This window comes from Oryctolagus cuniculus, chromosome Y (assembly GCF_051225735.1).
Source record: "Oryctolagus cuniculus isolate XC-2025 breed Fujian yellow rabbit chromosome Y, ASM5122573v1, whole genome shotgun sequence".
NCBI lineage: Eukaryota > Metazoa > Chordata > Mammalia > Lagomorpha > Leporidae > Oryctolagus > Oryctolagus cuniculus.
This window is the reverse complement of record NC_142889.1, coordinates 33171846-33184464: the sequence shown is the minus strand read 5'-3', so window position 1 is coordinate 33184464 and position 12619 is coordinate 33171846. Positions and strand designations below refer to the sequence as shown.

At 55.4% G+C, this 12619-nt stretch overlaps 1 pseudogene; it reads left to right on the top strand.

Annotated features, from left to right (window-relative positions):
* The first annotated feature begins 4336 nt into the window (after positions 1-4336).
* On the top strand, positions 4337-9868 carry LOC149119504 (telomerase reverse transcriptase-like; annotated as a pseudogene).
* The last annotated feature ends 2751 nt before the right edge of the window (positions 9869-12619 follow it).

Sequence of the window (12619 nt, the reverse complement as noted above, 5' to 3'; positions counted from 1 at the left end):
ATGTAGAGCAGCCAGGATTTGAACTGGCACCCATATGGGATGCCAGTGCTGCAGTTGGCAGCTTTACCCACTATGCCACAATGCTGGCCTCACCTTTCGTATTTTGGATGAGCCTCTTACAATATTAGTTTATTAATTATTTTTTAATTTATTGATTTTTATGAATCTTTTTAGTGTTTTCCTTGTGCCAGAATCTTTTGAGGCTTGTCCAACTGAAACAGAGAGAGACATTCTCTCTCCAACCTGTGAGAGGCCTTTATATAAACAGGTAAATAAAGAGAAAAATGTTCCTGGCAATAAGCACTGTGGGTTCTTGAATAAGGGTAAAGGGACAAGTAGCACTGGCTAAAGACATGCCTTGAAGCAGCCACTTCTGCAAATTTAACTGGCATGTTGCCATTTATGTAGATTGGGAGAAGAGTAAGCCAGGGAGAACTTTTTTTTTTTTTTTTTAGATTTATTTTGAAAGAATTTAAGGATCTTAGAGGGTGTTGGGGCAGAGGTTTCTAAAAGGCTGATTGTTAGGTAAGGAGTCTTGAAGGTGGGCTGATGCTGTCATGGAGCTGATTTCTCTTTTCTAGAAGTTCTCATGGAAGATTGTGGCCATAGCTTTTTCTCTTTATAGTACCAAGGTGGATCTCAGTCATCTATTTTTGTTTGTTTCAGTTGATGGGCTTTTCTGTTTTGATCTTTGTGATACATATGGATCTTTTTTTTTTTTTTTTTTTGACAGGCAGAGTGGACAGTGAGAGAGAGAGACAGAGAGAAAGGTCTTCCTTTGCCATTGGTTCACCCTCCAATGGCCACCGCGGCTGGCGTGTTGCAGCCAGCGCACCGTGCTGATCTGAAGCTAAGAGCCAGGTGCTTCTCCTGGTCTCCCATGGAGTGCAGGGCCCAAGCACTTGGGCCATCCTCCACTGCACTCCCGGGCCACAGCAGAGAGCTGGCCTGGAAGAGGAGCAACCGGGACTAGAACCCAGTGTGCTGGTGCCACAAGGCAGAGGATTATCCTATTGAGCCACAGCACCGGCCTCTTTCTTTTTTTTTTTTTCTTTCTTTTTTTTTTTACATATGGATCTTTGTATAACCTTTTTTTGTCTGAAGAGATGTTCCTCAGGATTTAACTTAATTAGCAGTTTTGTGACATTTGTTGATCCTTGGGAAATGTCACTGTACAGGTGTTTCCCAAAATTAACCCTACGTAGGTAACTTTGAGTAACTTATCCTATGTGAAGCAAGTAGAAAAACAAGTTTTTTACCTTTTGAAGCTCTCAGAATTTTCTTCTCTTTCTTTGCTTCTCTAATTAAGCTGCAGCTGTCTCTTGCCTCAACCTGATGCCCTGATCCTGTCTCATGCAGTTTTGTTCCTGTACTTTCATTGGTATAGTATTAGAGTCACAAATGCAAATAATGAAATAAAGCCTTCAGATAACCAGAATGACCAAGCAAAAGTGACAACCAAGCCCCAAATTATTGTTTGTTCATGGAATCCTTCTTTGGCAGAGTTTTGAAGTGCTGATACTAACTCTCCTTTTCCCTCTAAGCTCTTTAAAGTTCCCTAAAGTCTCATTATTTGCAAGACCATAAAAATAGGATGATACAAATACATTAACAGAAGTTAACTTTCCATCAATAAATTTGTGGAAAATATGCATTTTTTAAAAAATTTTATTTAAGTTATACAAATTTCATATATTTCATATATACAGATTTAAGGACATAGTGACACTTTCCTCCTCTACCCTCCTTTTCAATTTGCATTTTTTGAAGAAATTTTTGAAGCCCTCACATATATTATGTCACTTATTATTTAAAAAAATATTCATCTTTGAAATATCAAAGTATTATTCCTTCTTAACTCCTTAGGTGAGTACAACAAAATCTATTTTTTAAAAGATTTATTTATTTTATTTGAAAGGCAGAATTACAGAAGGAGAAGGAGAGAGAGAGATCTTCCATCAACTGGTTCACTCCCCAAATGGCCGCAATAGCAGGAGTTGGGCCAGACCAAATTCATCTTCCTCATCCTTCCCAGGTGAATTATCAGGAAGCTGGATCAGAAGCAGAGCAGCCTGGAATTGAACTGGTGCCCATATAGGATGCTGGTTTCTCAGGTGGCAGTTTAACCCACCACACTACAGTGCCAGCCCCTACAGTAAAATCTTCCGGTTCGTATTTCATATATGAAATTATAATTTAGCACAATACCAAAATCATACTGTTGAGAGTGAAGTTCATCATACTGAATTTATTTTTAAATGGTTTTAAATGAGTGTGTTTCTTTTAAAAAAATGTTTATTTTAATATAATTGAAAGGCAGAATGACAGATTTTCCAACTTCTTCTTCAGTCCACGAATGACTGTAACTGCTTCTGCTGGGCCAGGCCAGAGATAGAAGCCTGGAATTCCATCTGGGTTTTGGCAGTGGGTGTCAGGGTCAGGTCACAGACATTTGAGGCAACATCTGCTGCCTCTAAAGGTGCATCAGCACAAACCTATATCAGAAGCAGAGCAGCTAGAACTTTGAGTCAGCATTCCAAAATGGCCTAGTTTTGCTCGGACCTCTGCACTGACCTGGGAGACCTGGATGAAACTCCTGGCTCCTGGCTTTAGCCTGGCCTAGCACCAGGTGTTGCAGCCATTTGGGGAGTGAACCAGCAGATGGAGGACCCCCCTCTGTCTCTCTCTGTCTCTCCCTCTCTCTCTCTAACTCTGACTTTCAAATAAATAAAAAATAAACCTTAAAAATTTTAAAACCTCTTAATTATAAAAACCCTCCCCACATTAGGTATAGAAAGAATATATATGACAGACCAGGTGTCCCAAATGGTAGCTTTATCTGCGGTGCCACATTTCCCACCATATATTCTTTTAGAGTCAAAAAATATATCTCCCTTTGGCTTCCATTAGATTCCATTCTAATTGCTTCTCAGGCTTTCGGCTAAGATAAGTGTAGATTCCATTCTAGTGATGGGTTATGAATGGCTGACCTGGTAAGGAAATTGATCAGAAAGTTAGGAATAAAATTGCTTGCCACATGTATTTCATTGAAGTACATAAATAATATGATGTGTGTTAATTTTGAATATTTTATTTATAATAGAAAATAAGGCCTATGAGTACATTAAAAGTAATTATTAACATCAATCAGAATATTTGAACTTCAGTCTTAGAATCTGATTATTCATTCTCAATGTTTCTGACAAGTCGCTCTTCATGAATGCAGTGATTCTCAGCTAGGATGGGGTTGCACTACCTCAGGGACATTGAAAGTCTGGGAGGGCCTTTTCAGTTATGGTAGTGCCTGGGGAGCACTCCTGGCACCAAATGCTCATTATTAGTGCTCAAGGCAGTCCTCGCTGCCTGAGTTTCCTTTTGCTGGCCACAGTTCTTCACAGATTCCATGGGAGAATCTGCTTGCTTTTGGGAGTTGCTGGAAGATGCCTGCATTCCTTGACTGGAGGATTTTTCCACCATCTCATTGTCCTTCTGCAGTCCACTGTTCCTCTGACCACAGCTAGCAAAGCTTCTTCACTTGTAAAGACTTCGTGTACTGAGAATGGTCTCACCTACTTTATCTGGGTTAATTTTCTTACCCTGAGAACTTAGACACAATCACACTTGCAGTCTGTTTTGCCACGTAAGCTAACACATTCACAGGTTCAGGAGATAAGGACATCTTTGGGAGGAGGGCTGTTACAGGATGGCCTAGATATATGCACAGAAAGGTGAGGGGGCAAAATCTGAGGCAACTGTTCCTCATTACTTCCAGGCTGATAAATTTGTGTTAAGTCCAGGGTAGTTATTTTGAACAAGAATTGTCTAAATTTCAACTAGATCTGTATGATGATGTACATTTGACTTCAAATGGAATCGTTTTGGGGCTGGCTTTGAGGCACAGTGGTTAAGCTACTACTTGCAGTGCCGACATCCCATATTGGAGTGCTGATTTATGTCCCCTCTATAATTCTGGTCCTAGTTTGGAAAATGGCCAAAGTGTTGGACCTATGCCACACATGTGGGAGACCTGAATGGAGTGCCTGGCTTTGGCCTAGCCTAGAACATTCTGTTGTGGCCATCTCTGCTCCGTTTTTAATTTTTTTTTAAGATTTACTTATTTATTTGAGAATTATTGAGACTAGGTCTTCCATTTGCTGGCTCACTCTCCAGTTGGCCACAATGGCCAGAACTGGGCCAATCCAAAACCAGGAGTCAGGAACTTTTTCCAGACCTCCCACGCAGGTGCAGGGGCCCAAGTATTTGGCCATCCTCCACTGTATTCCCAGGCCATTAACAGGGGGCTGGATCTGAAGTGGAGCAGCTGGTACATGAACTAATGCCTATATGGAATTCTGGCGCTGCAGGCCGAGACTTAGCCTTCAGCTTCGTGCTGCTGGACGGCGCCCGCGGAGGCCTGCCCTGGGCCTTCACCACCTGCAGGAGCAGCTACCTGCCCAACACGGTGACTGAGACGCTGCGCGACAGCGGCGCGTGGGGGCTGCTGCTGCGCCACGTGGGCAACATGCTCATGCACCTGCTGGCGCGCTGCGCGCTCTACCTGCTGCTGTCCCTGAGCTGCGCCTACCAGGTGTGTGGGCCGCCTCTGTAGGAGCTCTGCGCCCGTCGCCCAGGCCCGGCCCTCCTGCACCATGCGCTTGTGGGACCCAGGTGGGCCCCGTGGCCACGCAATGAGTTCGGAACAGCAGCGGTGGCGAGGCCTGGGCGCCCCTGGGCTCTCCCGCCTGCAGTTCGGGGCGTGGGCGTGTCCCGGGCCTGCGGGATGACGCCTGCGGAGTGTTCGGAGACAACACGCTCCAGGGCTTCCACGGGAGTGGACTAAGCGGGAGCCCGGTCACTCCGCTGCCCGGTGGTCACCACGTCCGAAGGCTCAAGTGTTTGCGGAGACCAAGCGCTTCCTCTACTACTGGGCGATGGCGAGCGGCTGCGCGCATCTTTCCCACTGAGCTCCCTGCGGCCCAGCCTGGCGGGCGCCCGGAGGCTGCTGGAGGCCATCTTCCTGGGCTGGATGCCGAGGTCCAGGGGTAGCCGCAGGCCGCGGCCCCGGTTCCGGAAGCTGCTTGCGAACCACACGCGGTGCCCCTATGGCTCGCTCCTCCGGACGCACTGCCCGCTGCGGGGGCCGGCCACGCAGGTGCAGTCCTCAAGGCCGGCCGCTGACCCCCAGGAGGATACGGGCTCCTGGCGCCTGGCGCCTGGTGAGGCTCCTGCAGCAGCACAGCAGCCCGTGGCAGGTGCATGAGTTCCTGCTGGCCTGTCAGTGCCGCCCGTCCCCCCTCCCCTCCCCCCCCCCCCCGCGCGCCTCTGGGGCTCCAGGCACAAGCTTCCCTCCCGAGGAATACAAAGAAGTTCATCTCGGGAGCTGATCTGGTAGGTGAGGGTGCAGGACTGCACCTGGCTGTGCGAGAGCCCAGGTGAGCTGGCGTCGGCCAGCGCCAAGCCGGGAGCTGAGGGGGTGGTGGGTAAGGCTGCCCCGCGCCCCCTGGACTGGACGGTCCCCTGCTGATGGGGTGGGGTGGGGGATGTCGGGTCATGTGCTGGGCAGGGGAGAGGAGCAAGATTAGACTTCCTGTGAGTGCTGCCCAGGAGGAGGGAATGGGGCTCCTGCCCTGGCTCCCTGTGTGGCTGAGCCAGCGCCCCCATGATGTTTCCCATTTGAGCTCCAGGGGACTGTGGCAGTGTCTGCCAGCTCAGGCCCCCCACCTCCCGGGCTGCTCCTGGATAGGTGGGGCTTGAGTCAGATGGCTGCCTCCCTAAGGCCCGACGGGGAGGGCTTGTAGGGGTGGATGCCCTGTCAGGCTCCCCAAGAAACCTGGCCAGTGATGGAGATATGCAGTGACCGCTCTGTCCTTGTGTCGTGGAAATGCCCCCACAGCGGGAGGTGTGACATCGGCCCCGGGCACCCCCAGCACTGCTCTGTGCACCCACCCAGACATTGTGTGCTCAGGCAGTGGCCACTCTACTGCCTTCGCGGAGGGAGCAGAGATGCTGGGGTTGGGGATCTGCCTCCTGCCAGGCCAGCTGGCCGCCTGCTGCATGGGGCAGGATGAGTCAGCTTTCCCAGTGTGGGCTGTGCACGGGAGAGGTGGTGCTGCTGGTGCTGGGCTGTTTCTGGTCCCTCTTGCTGCAGCTGCGGGGACCCTGTCTCCCTCGCTGTGCCCTCGGCGTCGGCCGGATGGCCTCACCCAGGCCACTGTGTGCTGCCTGCTGAGTCCTCCCCTCCCTGAGGGCTGACCCTGTGTTCTTGTGTGTGGCTCTGTGTCTGGCTCAGCCTCCTGTCACCCCTCCCCCATTGCCCTTTGACCTTCAGCGTGACTGAGTTCTGTTGTCCCATGGGGTCCTCTCTCAAGCCTTTGTTTTGAATTTCAGTGATTTCTGTTTATCTTCTTCCTAATGCCTTTTTCAGGCTTTCCTGTCATTCTATAAATTTCTGATGGTGGATGTGTGGCTATGCATTAGCCTCTAAGTACTGCTTTTGCTGCACCTTATGTAGTAATATGCAGTTATTTTGATATCAGTTACTTTTTAAAAGATTTGATTTATTTTGAAAGAGAAGAAAAGAGAGAGAGCTTTCATTTGCTGGTTCATTCCCCAGATGGCTGCAACTGCCCGGGCTGGGCCAGGCTGAAGCCAGGAGCTTCCTCCAGGCCTCCCACCTGAGTGCAGGGACCCAAGCACTGGGGCCATCTTCCACTGCTTTTCCAGGAACATTAGCAGGGAGGTGGAGCAGCCAGGACTGGCGCTCGGCTCTCCCATGAATGCCAGCGTTGCATGCGGTCCTTAACCTGCAACTCCACAGCACCGGTCCCTCTGTGGTGACTTCTGAGGTGGCGGAGCCTGCACAGGGGGACAGTTGAACCATGAGGCCTGGGTGGTATCCTACGGCTCCTGTGCAGGGCTCCCGAGGGTCAGCTCTACCCGCTCAGCATGGTCGACTGCAGGGGTGACGTGGGGTGGTGAGTTCTCAGTCTCCACGCAGGCACATGGTGGGACCCTTGGCTGCTACACGAGCCTTGGCCCCAGGGGCCATCTCCTGCGCTCTGCCACCCCCTGGCTCAGCTGACCGCTCCACAGCGCCATCCTCGGCTGGGTGTGAAACCGCGGTGCCATTTGCTCCTGGGTTTTTACTCTGCTGGGTTCCTTGGCTTAGCTGTAGCTCAGCCACACACACGGGTGAGGTTTCCATTACTTCCAGCCCGCTGGACGGCATTTAGGGAGAGGCTGGCCAGAGTGTGCTGCTCATCATTTCTTTGAGAGGCAGAGAGAGACGATGAGACAGCACCCATCCTCTGGCTCACCACTGAAATGCCTGCAGCAGTCCCCAAAGCCAGGAGCCAGGAGTAGCCTCCAGGTCCCCGGCACCATCGCCGCTGCCTCCCTGGTGTCCCCGTTCCTCGGGCTTTGCCGTCTTCTGCCTTTGGGTCCTTGTAAGCCACCTGTGGGTGGCTGAGGGCATTAAACCTGGCCCAGTGCCATTGGCTGTCCTGAGCAGGGACCTGGACTCTGGCCACTGTCCCTGCTCGCCTAGCGGCCGTCCCTATGGTCAGGGTCTGCCCTGCCCCAGCCCCTCCCCAGTTTCTCTTGAACCGGTTATTGGTGGGCCCTGAGTTGCTTGCGAGGTCTGATGCCAGGGTCCACAGGGGTCCGGCCGTGTAACCATGCTGTGTGTCCCGCCAGCCCCTGGTCTTCCGCCCAGAGGCTGTGAGTTTGACGTCACACCTGGGAGCCCTTTCCATGTTGTCTGCTCTGCGTGCCAACCCGAGCATTGCCTGTGAGCCGCGTGTGCGATGGGATGCCAGGGGCCAGTACACGTGCAGCGACATGTTCACCAAAGCCAGGGCAGCCAGTTCAGGACTGCAGGGTCCCTCATGCCCTGCACTCCCACCGTGGCTGCCTCGTGAGGGTGCACGTTCGGGGTCTGCCTCGTTCCAGGGCATGGCCACGTCCCGGCCATGGAGCACAGACTGAGGGAGGGGATCCTGGCTAGGTTCCTGTTCTGGCTGCTGGACATCTATGTGGTGGGGCTGCTCAGGTCCTTCTTCTACGTCATGGAGACCACGTTCCAGAAGAACCAGCTCCTCTTCTACCACAGGAGCGTCTGGAGCAGGCTGCAAAGCGTAGGCATCAGGTACCGCGTGTGGCATCCATGTCCCGGCTCCCCACAGGCTGCGAGGCCCTGTGCTGGCCCGTGGAGGGGAGGCCCTGTGCTGGCCCATGGTAGCCCTGTGCTGGCCTGCAGAGACCCTGTGCTGGCCCACACCCTATATGCTCATGCTTGGGCTCAGTCTCCTCAGGGCGCTTCTGAGGGACTTGGGTCGTGAGTCGCAGAGACCCCTCCTGCAGGGACACCTGGGGGTACAGGCATCCCCTCTGGATGACCTTGGTGGGGGTGGCATCAGGGGATGGGGCCTGAATGGTGGAGATGCTGGCTCCTGGTTCTGCTGAGTCAGACTGAGGGATCAGGACTGATTACGCCGAGTCATGCCAGGTGTGGGATGGGAGCCTCAGGCCCCCATGTGGGGGTTCCTGGGAGGTGTCTGTGGTGTGCGAGGGCATCTGTAGCCCTCGCCCCACCCCACAGAGTGTGCTGTGTCCACAGGGACCAAGGTTCCCTGACCCCAGCCCCGGGGCGTGTTGCCAGCAGCACCTGGAGTGGGTGCAGCTGTGGGAGCTGTCAGACGCGGAGGTCCAGCAGCAGGCCAGGCCAGCCCTGACCCTGTCCCTGACCCCAGCCCTGACCCCAGCCCCGGGCATGTTGCAGGCAGCACCTGGAGTGGGTGCAGCTGCAGGAGCTGTCAGATGCAGAGGTCCAGCAGCAGCCAGGTCGGCCCTGCCCATGGCCCTGACCCCCTCTGACCCCGGCCCTGACCCCAGCCCCAGGTGTGTTGAAGGCAGCACCTGGAGCAGGTACAGCTGCGGGAGCTGTCGGATGCAGAGGTCTAGCAGCAGGCCAGGTTGGCCCTGCCCATGGCCAGACTGTGCTTCATCCCCAAGCCCAGTGGGCTGCGGCCCATTGTGAACCCGGACTCTGTGGTGGGAGCCAGAACATTCCGCAGGGAGAAGGTGACCTGGGCTCCATCTTGCCCCACACAAAAGCTCACAGGCTTGTGCCTGTGTGCTCAAAGATGGGTCCTGCTGTGAGTGGATGAGGAGCTGGGGGAGGTACCCAGCTGGGTCTGGGAGCCCACAGGGGGCACTGGCCAGGGCCCTCAGAATCCTGCCATGGCGCCGCATGGAGGGGAGGGAAGAACAGCTGTCGCTGCCCCCTGAGGACCGCAGGACTCGTCCCGTGGCTCCCCCACCCCCTGTGGCTCTTTCTGTGGCTTTGCCCCCATGGCTGCTGGTGCCTCTGCCACGGTGGGGTGATTTTGTCATCAGTTAACGTTGCTGCAGTCACTCCAAGGACCTGGCCTCTGTGGGGGGGGGGGGTGCTGCGGACCCCAGCCCCAGGCAGCTGCTCAGCTGGAGCTGGATGGATGGCTAGCATCCCTGAGGGTCACATGTGTTGCTGGGTGAGGGTTCCTGAGGTGCAGTGACAGGAACCCTGAGGAGCCCGGCCAGTGGGCTGAAGGCTGGCTCTGCATTGGGCTCTCCCAGGACCCTGGGAAGCTGGGTGGGCTTGTGGCTGCCCACCCTTTACAGCCCCCCTGAAGCTGCATCCTGTGTGCCCCAGGCCCGGTCCTGGACCTCGCACATCAGGACTCTGTTCAGCATGCTCAATTACGAGCGGGCGCAGCGGCCCAGCCTGCTGGGTGCCTCTGTGCTGGGCCTGGGCGACGTCCACTGGGAGGCCCTGGAGGCTGCAGCTGACCCGGCCCTGACCGCAGTCTTCAAGACCATCCTAGACTGAGGCTAGAGGAGCCGGGCACATCGCTGTTGGGGGAGGGGTCATCTGAGACACAGGGCAGGGCCTGTCCTTGGGGCCTTCTTCCTTCAGGTCAGTCCCCTCCCTACTGTCAGGGGAGCAGAGCCCACCACTGAGTCCTCTCAAGACCCCATCATGAATAGCCAGGAGGAAGCTCATGGAAGACCTGGCCATGGGCCGTGGGCCTGTGAGCATGTGCCCTGCCCCGGGCCTGCTCATCACCCCCGAGTGATCCAGGGCTGCCAAGGGAAGCCCTGTGCTGTGTGCTTGGTTAAGCTGCCCAGCTTGAGTGAGGGGAGGCCCCAGGGCGCTGACCCACATGTACCTGGGAGCAGCAAGCTACCCACCCCCTCATCCAAAGTCCAGGCTGAGCATCCCTGACCCAAGGTGTCCAATGTGCAGCCCCGCCCAGGCCTCCCCTTGCCCCGTCCCTGCCTCTGTCCCTGCAGTGGTCCTCTGGAGCCAGTGTCTGGTGCAGTGTGTGTGGACTCCCCTCCTGTCCTCAGATGCCAGGGCAGGAGGACATGTGGCTGCTGTGAAGGAGTGTTGTTCACGTGCTAGAGCCACATATCTGTCAGGCAGCGTGGCGCTGCCTAGTGCCTGATGAGGATGAGTAGGGAGCCCCCTTCCCCCGGCAGGCCCCAGCGTACAGGGGGCCTAATGTGACCTGAGGACCCTACTGAGAGCAGGAAGGGCAGTGCTGGGGGGGATTTGGTGAAGGAGTGGCCTCAGCCACAGGGGTGGCTTGGGCAGCCTGAAGCCTGGCAGAGCAGGCACCTGTGTGACATTTCAGCTGCTGTGAGTAATTCCAGAACCTAATGGGATGTCACAGATGGGGTCATGGACATGGACCTTGGACAGGGCTCCTGGCACCTCGTGCTGAGTTTTATGGCACAGGATGTGCCCCTTTGCTGCTGCATTCAAAAGATGTCCTGGTGACCTGGTGACTAAGCCGACAAGCCCAGGGGACCCCAGACCATCCTGGTGACTAAACCGATGTGCCCACAGGGACCCCAGACCTTCCTGGTGACTAAGCCAATGTGCCCAGGGGACCCCAGACTGTCCTGGTGACTAAGCCGACATGCCCATGGTGACCCCAGACCATCCTGGTGACTAAGCCAACATGCCCAGGGGAACCCAGGCCATCCTGTGACTGAGGCAATGTGCCCAGGGGACCCCAGACCTTCCTGGTGACTAAGCCGATGTGCCCACAGGGACCCCAGACCTTCCTGGTGACTAAGCCGACATGCCCAGGGTACCCCAGACCATCCAGGTGACTAAGCTGATGTGCTCAGGAAGACCCCAGACCATCCTGGTGACTAAGCCAACATGCCCAGGGGAACCCAGGCCTCCTGTGACTGAGCCAATGTGCCCATGGGACCCCAGACCGTCCTGGTGACTAAGCCGCTGTGCCCATGGGGAACCCCAGGCCCTGCTATACTGTCACTCAGGTTCTCAGGCTTCACTGAGTTTGCCAAACCTTGGAAAAGCTGAGCTTTCATAATTCACAGATTTATTGGTTCATTTGAGAGTGACAGGGAGGGGGAGAGAGCTTCCATCCACCTGCTCCCCTGGTGGCTGCCATGGCCAACACTGAGCCAGGAGCTCCATCGGGGTCTCCCACATGGGTAGCAGGGGCCCAGGTGCTTGGGCATCCTCTGCTGCCTTCCAAGGCCATTAGGGAGCTGGGTGGGAGCAGGGCAGCCAGGACTCCAGCCAGTACCTACAGGGGATACAGTGTTGAGTGGCCACTTTGTGGGCACGTGATCCCCACAGGTGAAACGGCATCAGCCTCTTTGCTGCCCAAGCTCTGGCCTTCCCAGTGAGCAGCTCCTGACAGGGGCGGGGCAGGGAGAGGGAGACGGGGTGGAACCCCCAGGGGGCAGGCTTACAGTCACCTGTGGGGGCTGCTGTGACTGTGAGGGATAGCGCCCCCCAAAAAACAAGATGGCTGTGCCCTGCTCCCCAGCGCCCCCTCCTGGTCGTGCTAACTGTAGTCCCCCATTGGGTGACCTTGTGGTGGTGGTGGCCCTGTCTGCCCCGGGGGCTGTTGCCCATGAACATGGTGTCCAGGAGGGAGGGGCCCTCTGTGGACTCCTCTGTTTTGGCCACATGAGGGCAGCATCTGCTCCTGTGCCAGCCCCTGCCAGTCAGGGATATCACATGGAGGGCTCATGCCCATGGGGGTGTCACGCTGGTCAACCATTGCCCTCTGCAGCCCCTGGGCCATGTCTACATTCACATGAGTGTCCATCTGTCCACACATCCATGGCTGAGTTTTCTGGAGGCTGGGTGTCCACTGGGTCTCTGTCCCCATGCCCCACCCCTTCCCTTTTGGCCACTGAACCAGGGCTCTGACACCACCACCGCCAGCCCCTGAGGGCCCCTCCAGGCCAAGCTCCTGGGCACAAGGTGGCCAGGTGAGGTGTGGTCAGGAAGGGCAGCCCCAGAGCCATTCAGGGCAGTGGTAGGGTTTGCAGGCCACAACGGCAGTGCCGGGACAGCGTTGCCCTCACTTCCCAGCCCTGTGGGGGCCCTGCCAGTACTGTCTACTGTGCAGAGGGCAGGTCATGAACCATGAGGTCTCTACAGCATACGAGGGGGGGGGCTGGCCAAAGGGGCACCGCAGGGCAGAGCTGAGAGTGGGCAGATGCCTGTGGGTCCCGCGAGCTCCCGTCCCCTCGGCTGTCTGCTCAGAGCTGCTGTTAGCAGTGATGTCCAAGCTAGCAAGATGGG